Source organism: Primulina huaijiensis, chromosome 15, assembly GCF_012295235.1.
Source record: "Primulina huaijiensis isolate GDHJ02 chromosome 15, ASM1229523v2, whole genome shotgun sequence".
Classification (NCBI taxonomy): Eukaryota; Viridiplantae; Streptophyta; class Magnoliopsida; order Lamiales; family Gesneriaceae; genus Primulina; species Primulina huaijiensis.
In genome coordinates this window covers 12,448,463-12,457,149 of record NC_133320.1, presented here as the reverse complement: position 1 = coordinate 12,457,149, position 8,687 = coordinate 12,448,463, and the positions used below count along the sequence as shown (strand labels likewise).

Below are 8,687 nucleotides of genomic sequence, written 5' to 3'. Positions count from 1 at the left end.
AAAGATTATGTCCTGAATCACAAAGAGTTGTAAACCCTCGGCTAGCTGTATCCCTGAACCATTGAGGGTCACACAAGCACTGCATCATTTGTTCCCGTTGAGAGAATAAATTCAAGAAGTTGAATTTATATTATATAGTAAATTCAAGGAGTTGAAATTATGATAATTAAATTTTGAGAGAATAAATTCAAGGAGTTGAATTTATAAAATTTGAGAATTTAATTTATTAAACTCAAATGTTGGGTTTATTAGATATTAAATTTTGGAGGTGATATAAATTCAAGAAGTTGAATTTATAATTTAAATAATAAATTCAAATGCTGAATTTTTAATGAATTTAATTAATTAAGCTCAAAAGTTGAGTTAATTAAATATTAAATTATAATTTGTGGGAAGTATGTTTAATGGGTTTGTAGGATTACAAGTCCAACATACTAAATAATTAAGGTTTAATGGACCTTGATTAAATTAATTAAACTAGTTATACTATCCCAATTGATTAAACAAGTCCATTAATGTTAAATATATGTATTAGATCATGGGTTAATTATAAATAAGTGATGAGAAGTAAAAACCCAACAACCCACCCACCATAATTTCAATAATCCCTCTTCCAAAAGGAAAAAAAAATTCGGCCACCTCTCTTGAGAAAGAAGTTTAGGTCGTCTCTCAAACTTTGATATCCTACGTAAAATCTCTTCTAATTTTCTAGTGCAAATTAGAAGAGGACCAAACCATCTAGTCGTGGACCTGATTAGAAGTTTGAAGGAAGGAGTTTTTGAAGATCGTTCGTTGGGATTCATCAAGAGCTAGTTTTGTCTATACCGGATTAGTTGGAGCCAAGTAATTTAATTCACCAAAGGTATAAAATTTCAACGCCCTATGAATGTTTGATTATAAAATCATACCCGTGCCTAAAACAAATATATTTTGGTTATTAAAATAAAATAAAAATTTTAAAACTTCCGCTGCGTTTGGGCACGAGAAAACCGAAATCCAACAATGGTATCAGAGCATCTACTCTAACAAGTCGTCCCCGAGAACTCCTTCGAAACCATCTTCTTAAACCTCTCGTATACTGTCTCTCGTCCGGGCCTCGCCACTGTATCCATTGTAGCATTGTTTCCCTCAAACTGTGCGAAGAATTGAGTCATTCCTGCAATCATCTGAGCCTGCATGTCTGGCGGTGGATGAGGAGGAGTGGCCCTCTCCCCATGCTGAAGCTATCTATCCTCATCGCTTGCTCCTCGCATGATCCTACGTCTTGGAGGCATACTGTTCAAAAATTTACCCACCACGTAAACCCAATATGCATGAACATAATATCAATAACATAAAATGCACGTAATTTGAATTTAAATATGCACATGCTGAAATCATGGCTTGATGCTTACTACGTGAAATAATTTAAAACCTTAAAACTTACAGAGTTGTGGTGTGGATTCGTGAGCTTCTCGCAACTGACAGTATGCATAACCCTTAACAAGAACAGTGCTCTGATACCAACTGTAACGTACCGTATCTTGAACAACTTTAAAATTTGCGAAAAATAAAATTTTTCTTAAGTAAGAAATAGACCTTTAAATTTTGATTAAAATAAACTGTTCATCCAAAAATATTTGCAATAAAAAGTTCGCGAATAAAATTTGCTAAAAATACTTGTTTAATCTACGAAAACACATCTCAGGAAAATCATAGTATTTGAACATGCATAAAGTCTTAAAACATGAGCGGTCCTCGGGTTTAGCCTCCTGCGCAGTCCAAGCCGGCTCATTGGTCCCCACCCCTTGTCTCCTCATACTCGTCCTCACCTGCATCGATCAATTATAGTGAGTCTAAAGACTCAACACGTATAAACTGGAGATAACAAATAATACATAATAAAACCACATGCATTTTAAACTAACACATACATACTTGAAACTTGAACGTAATAACATAAACATAGACGTGTCAGCATCATGAACATATATAACTTCATCATTTTGCGTAGAGATATGTTTCAAAGCAAGTGACCATACATAAGTCGCCTGATCAGACTAAACCACAGTACTGGGCTAGCAGGGAAAATCCACTACCACATACATGAGATCCCCGGTCATGATTTACCGAACGGATTGGTCCATGGTCATGCTTTACCGCTTTCCAATCCTGATCTCAACTCGGTGATGCTTTACCGGGGCAGAGAGGTCACCGCCACGTTTACCGGCTTCCAAACCCATTCATAATTGGTCACAAGACATTTAGCATACCTCAAAAATAAAATATTTTCTCATTTTTTCACGTCGAACATACTTACATGGCATTGATGGATTCGTTGGATCTCGCTTGGGGCCACGGCTGCGCATACTAACATGATTATCAAGCACTTAACTTCCATAACTTAGACGTAAAAATCATGCTTACCACTCGAAATGACAATTTTCTTATTACGTTCTAAATCGCTCGGGACTTGACCTCGTTTAAATATCATACTAAAACATGACATCGAACACCAAAACAATCTCTATATGGAGTGTGATCATTTACCAAGCAATGGAAGACACGACAAACTCAACCTACATAATTTACAAAGGCACGAACCCCGTGTCAGGGTCCGGCTCCGGGTCCGTGTAGACTCTGAAATTTCACACCTCGAACGAAAAAATGGCACGAGCCCCGTGTCAGGGTCCGGCTCCGGGTCCGTGTAGACTCTGAAAAAGATAAACCAACAGAAATCATTACACTTGTGGCTTAATCCTCCCAACTCGATCATACGGACCGTGAACTAACACATCGAGACTCATCTCAAAACGCTATGGCACTGACTCGACTTCATAAAAACGTCCCAAACATTCCCACAGAAACGACGCACCACAAGCCACATAATAAAACCCATAAACTCAAATTTTTGACATCAAATGCTTCTTACGACTTCTAATGCACCCAAGGACTATCTGTAGAACCCAAAAATCAGATTACGTATAAGCCATATATAATTACTATTATTTAAATTAAAATGATTTTAATACATGCATGAGGGTTTAATTCATTTTAAAATTTGTTGAGTCATGATTATTTATTTTATGCAAAAGTATAGCTTTTATCTTTTCGGATAAATAAGCGAGGCCGGACTGGAGTTGGAGTATTGAGATAAAATTAATAATAAGAAAATATTCCTAAGTTTAATTTAAGCCAAAAAATAATTAATTTTAATGTAAAAGAATGTTTAAGGATTTATTTAATTAATTTGAGTTAAGTTAGTAAATAAGTTCTTCTATGTCTAATAATTAATTAAAAGCCTAAATTAAAATGTGTAACAAATTGAGATAAATTAATATAGGCCTAATATATTCAAGAAATTATACCCTAACATGTTAGTAAATTTATTTTAAGACTTAGCCATGCATGCAAGAAAATTTCTATCCTAAATTAATTTATTATTTCACTAAAATACATAATAAGTGTTTAAAACTTTAAGGAGTTAAAATTCAATAATTAAGCAATATTTTACCATTTATTAAGCAAATTTTCGGCCCCCTTAGAATCAATTTAATCATGTTTAGCAACTCTCCATTTTTGATAACTTTCCTTAACCTTTCTTGGTATGATTAATTCCTCCATTTTAATCACCAACAATTAATAATTAAGCACTTTTATTGCACCTAATTAAACCACTAAATTATCCAATCTATTCCTTGTTCCCGAGCCGCATAGAATGGTAGAAAATCATTTCCTTGTGCCATTCCATTCCTTAAATTGAAAGTTCCCTCTATGCATTCTTGACTCTTTTATTTTCCTAGTAGCCTACCCTTCATTCCTTAGCATCTCCTTCCCCTCCTTACATTCAAAAATTTCAGAGAATTTAGCAGCAAATAATCGTGACTTTCAGCAACAATAACAAGAAAGAATAGGGACTCCGTCTCCGCCGCGCCGTGTTCGTCATAGTGTTTGTTTTCTTCTTAAAACCGAATTTCAGGCATGTTTATATTATTAATTTTCTCTTCAATCAAGTCCTATACATATTTTTAAAAAACATGCTATGTTCATGAATCATGAAAAACACGAAAATATGACAGAAACTTTTCGAAAATCTTTGCAGTAATTTTCGGCTTTTATTTGTTGCCTCACGGTTTTGATTGTTTTTGTGGTTTCAGGAGGTTGGCTCAATTCCAGGCACTCAAGGCTGCATCTAGGTATGTACTAGGGTGTGTTGGAGTCATGTTGGTCCATTGGTTCAAGGCCATGCACTCAATAATCAAGACTTGACAGCAACTTTCCCATATTTGCAAGTTGAGGCTCGATTTTTGTGTTTGGGTTGTCTAAGGTGTGTGTTCGAACCATGGCTGTTCTAAGGACTGTATCCATGGTTAGAACCCTTCCTTAGCATGTAGGACATGACTAAGTCAGCCTTTCAAGGCTTGTTGATGAAACTTAAAATTAATAATTCAATATATGTTAAAACTTATATTTTAAAATTTAAGTTTCATTAAAATTATAAAATTATGTTATTTTAGTATTGTTTGTTTATATTTAAATGTCTTACTAAATATGTTTTATTTTCAGGTTTTCTACGTGTTGGTAAAATAATGATAACTCAAGCTAAAAAAATTCAAATGGAGGTAATTTAAACATTTTTGGAATCCTTGAGAAATTATCTACAACTTTGCAGAAGACATGATTTCCTAAAAAGTTTGTTAAGATGATCAAACTGTGAAAATATCAAAAGGAGGACAAATTTACTTTCACCATGACCAGCATATAGTAAATAAATCATAACTATTTCAATATTTAACCAAATGAGGTGAACCAAGTAGCCAAATTCATCTAATGACAATTCCCCACATGTTTGCTGTTTTGAGCAGAGTCAAATTCGGTGATTAAAGTCGTGGAACAAAGCATTGAAAGAACAAACATGAAATTGAAGTTTGAGGAGACAAAGACTACTATTACAACTACATGGCATTAATAAAATTTTTGACCCTTTCTCTCATTTGGCCTATAAATAGAGGCCTTATGCTAGTTTGAGAATCATTCTATCTCATTGTAAAATATAGTGTGAGTGTGTATAAAAGTTCTATGTTCCAATATATTTTTCATTTTCCCAATTATGAGTGATGTTTTTAGTGTTGATCAAAAGTAAGCTCATGGAAAGCTAAATCTAATATGTAAAGGTGAAGAGGATGAATTCTTGGTGAAGTAAAATTGTTTATATTTTGTATATTCTTTCTTTATTTCTTTTCATTTTGCTAATTTCTTTTTATTGTAGGTATAAAAATGAATTATTTGTTGTTATCAATTTACATCAAATGCTTGATACCATTGAAGTGGTTATCTTGATTTGTTGTTTAATTTTGATACAATAAATATTTCATCAATTATTATTGTTATATTATACATATATATATTTATATAATTATATCATATATTTCATTTAGACGATAGCGTGGCTCTGTCGGTTGTTCTAAAGGAAATATTATGATTTAATACTAATATCTATCAATCTAACAGTTATTTTATCGCAACTTACTTTTACTTTCCGCATCTAACATTTACTTTATCGCAACTAATTTTTACTTTCCGCATCTAACATTTATTTTATCGCAACTAACTTTTACTTTTTGCAACTAACTTTTACTTTCCCGCAACGAACTTATTAAATCATATATTTCATTTAGGCAATAGCGTGGCTCTGCTGGTTGTTCTAAATGAAATATAATGATTTAATTTAACATTTACTTTATGCAGTTATTTATTTATATAGTTATATATATAATCATAGGTACCATATATAAAATATCGGTGAACTCGATATTTTCTATAGTGGGAACTATATTATATTATGTGTGTGTTTAAAGATTTAATTTTCTTGGAACCATTATTTATGGTGGTTTTCTTTGTTTAATTTATGTTAAATAATATTGCATAAACCTAGAATAAATCCTCGACCCTTGACAAAATTTATAATTTGTAAACTTCGTTCTTGCATTTGGTAATCTATAAATTAATAAATTTAAACTTAAAATAACCTCTTTGTGGATCGATCTCGTACTTACGAAATATATTACTTGCTGACAACCTACACTAGGGTGAATTATAATTTAAGTAGTAGCAATTTTTGGGCGCCGTTGCCGGGGAGGTATAAATTAAGTTTATATTTGTTAATTATGTTTTATTTATAAGTATTGTGTTGTTTTTTTTTGTATGAGTATTTGGAGTCGAAAAAAAAGTGGTAGACTTATTCGAGTATCTGAAAATAATTTAAACATGGTGATAATTCAAATAATCAAGATAATGATAACAATAATAACAATAATAATAATAATAATAATCTAGAACATGATCAATTAAGAACACTTAGGCACCATATGAACCCTATTACAATTAGTGTCCAATCTTGTTTAGTTTTTCCTTCTGATGCATCTAATTTCAACTTTAAACCTCAAATTATTCAACTTTTACCAAATTTTCATGGCTTAGATTCTAAAAATCCATATTTACATCTAAGAGAATTTGAGGAAGTTTGTAACATTTATAATGATCAAAATTGTAGCATGGATATAGTTCGATTAAAGTTTTTCCCTTTTTCTTTAAAAGATAAAGCTAAAACATGACTACAAAATTTGAGATCAAGTTCAATACGATCATGGGAAGAAATGCAACAACAATTTCTCAAAAAGTTTTTTCCTTCCCATAGAACAAACACTTTTAAAAGATAAATTACTACTTTTTCTCAAAAACAAGGAGAAACATTTTATCAATGTTGGGATAGATATAAAGAATTACTTAATACATGCCCACATCATGGTTTTGAAACATGGAAAATAGTTTCTCACTTTTATGAAGGTCTAATACCTAAAGATAGGCAAATGATAGAATTCATGTGTAATGGAACTTTTGAAGATAAAAACCCAAATGAAGCTATGGAGTATTTGGATTCATTAGCAGAAAATGCTCAAAATTGGGATAATATAGGCACAATAGAACCACCAACAACTAAAATCAATAATTCAACAAATGGGGGTGGTATCTATAATCTTAAAGATGATATAGATATTCAAGCTAAACTTGCATCTTTAGCAAGAAAAATTGAGTCATTAGAAATGAAAAAGAGTGGTCAATTAAAAAGTATTCAAGAAATTGTTTGTCATATATGTGATACACATGATCATGCTACAAAAGATTGTCCAACATTACCTTCATTTAAAGAATGTCTCCATGAACAAGCAAATTATGTTAACAATTATAAAAAACCAATATTAGATCCTTTTTCAACATCATATAATCCTGGATGGAAAAATCATCCTAATTTTAGTTGGAGGAATGATAATAATGCACAACCCTCACAACAATATTTTCAAAATAACCAAAATCATCAAGGTTATATTCCTTATGTTACACCTCCAAGAAAAAACTTTGAAGATGTAATTCATGCATTTATCCAAAAGCAAGAATCTATCAATATTCAAAACAGTCAATCTATGACTGATTTGAAAGAAACTCTTGCAAAATTTGCATCTGCACTTAATATTCATGAAAAAGGAAAATTTCCATCTCAACCTCAACCTAATCCTAAAAATCAAAATCAAGAATTAAAAAATGAAAAAATTGATCAAATAAAATCTGTTATTACCCTTAGAAGTGGTAAAATAGTTAATGATCCATATAGTAATGAAAACAAGGATCATTTAAAATCAAAGAGTAAGGATGATAATCCTGATACTTTTCAGAATGATGATACCTTAAATTATAAAAATAATATGTTGAATGATAAATAATCTTAAATAGTAAATGAATCAAATAAACCTCCACCATTTCCTCATGCCTTAACAAATCATAAAAAACAAAAAAATGATTCTGATATCTATGAAGTTTTTAAACAAGTAAAGATAAATATTCCATTATTAGATGCTATTAAACAAGTACCTTCATATTCAAAATTTTTAAAAGACTTATGTACTGTGAAGAGAAAATTGCAAGTGAAGAAGAAAGCATTCTTGGCTGAACAAGTAAGTTCTATTCTTCAAAATAATTCTAGTTTAAAATATAAAGATCCTGGTTGTCCAACAATTTCATGTATTATTAGAGAAAATAAAATAAAAAAGCTTTGTTAGATTTGGGAGCAAGTTTGAATTTACTTCCTTATTCAGTTTATGAAAAACTTAATTTAGGAGAATTAAAACCCACTTCTGTTACTCTCTTACTGGCGGATAGGTCAATCAAAATACCTAGAGGTATTGTAGAAGATGTATTGGTTCAAGTTGATAAATTCATATATCCTGTAGATTTTATTTTTTTGTATACACAACCAATAGAAGTACATAATGAATTCTAGTAATATTGGGACGACAATTTCTAGCAACTTCAAATGCTTTAATAAATTGTCGAAATGGAATAATGAAATCGCCTTTTGGAAATATGACTCTAGAACTTAATGTGTTCAAATTGTCGATCTACCCTGTTCCCAAATATCTTACGCTCTGATACCACCTAATGTGGGGCCCCGGGTCCGATATCTAATACTAATAATTATAATTGTAACAAACCAAATGATTGAGTAAAAATACATAATTTGTGGTTCACAAATCCACATAAACATCGCCAATATAATTTAAATGTCTCAAATGTTTGAAATATAATTTTCAACATGCCAAAATAAACTAATGAACCAATGTAATCCCAACATCATAAAATAGCTCCTATGACCC

The 8,687-nt window shown here is 31.3% G+C and overlaps 1 non-coding gene across 1 annotated transcript; it reads right to left on the bottom strand.

The window, feature by feature from the left end:
* Positions 1-6,681: 6,681 nt before the first annotated feature.
* LOC140960613 (small nucleolar RNA R71) lies at positions 6,682-6,790 on the bottom strand. The gene has a single exon (XR_012172214.1). It is a non-coding gene; the product is annotated as a small nucleolar RNA R71 (small nucleolar RNA).
* Positions 6,791-8,687: the final 1,897 nt, after the last annotated feature.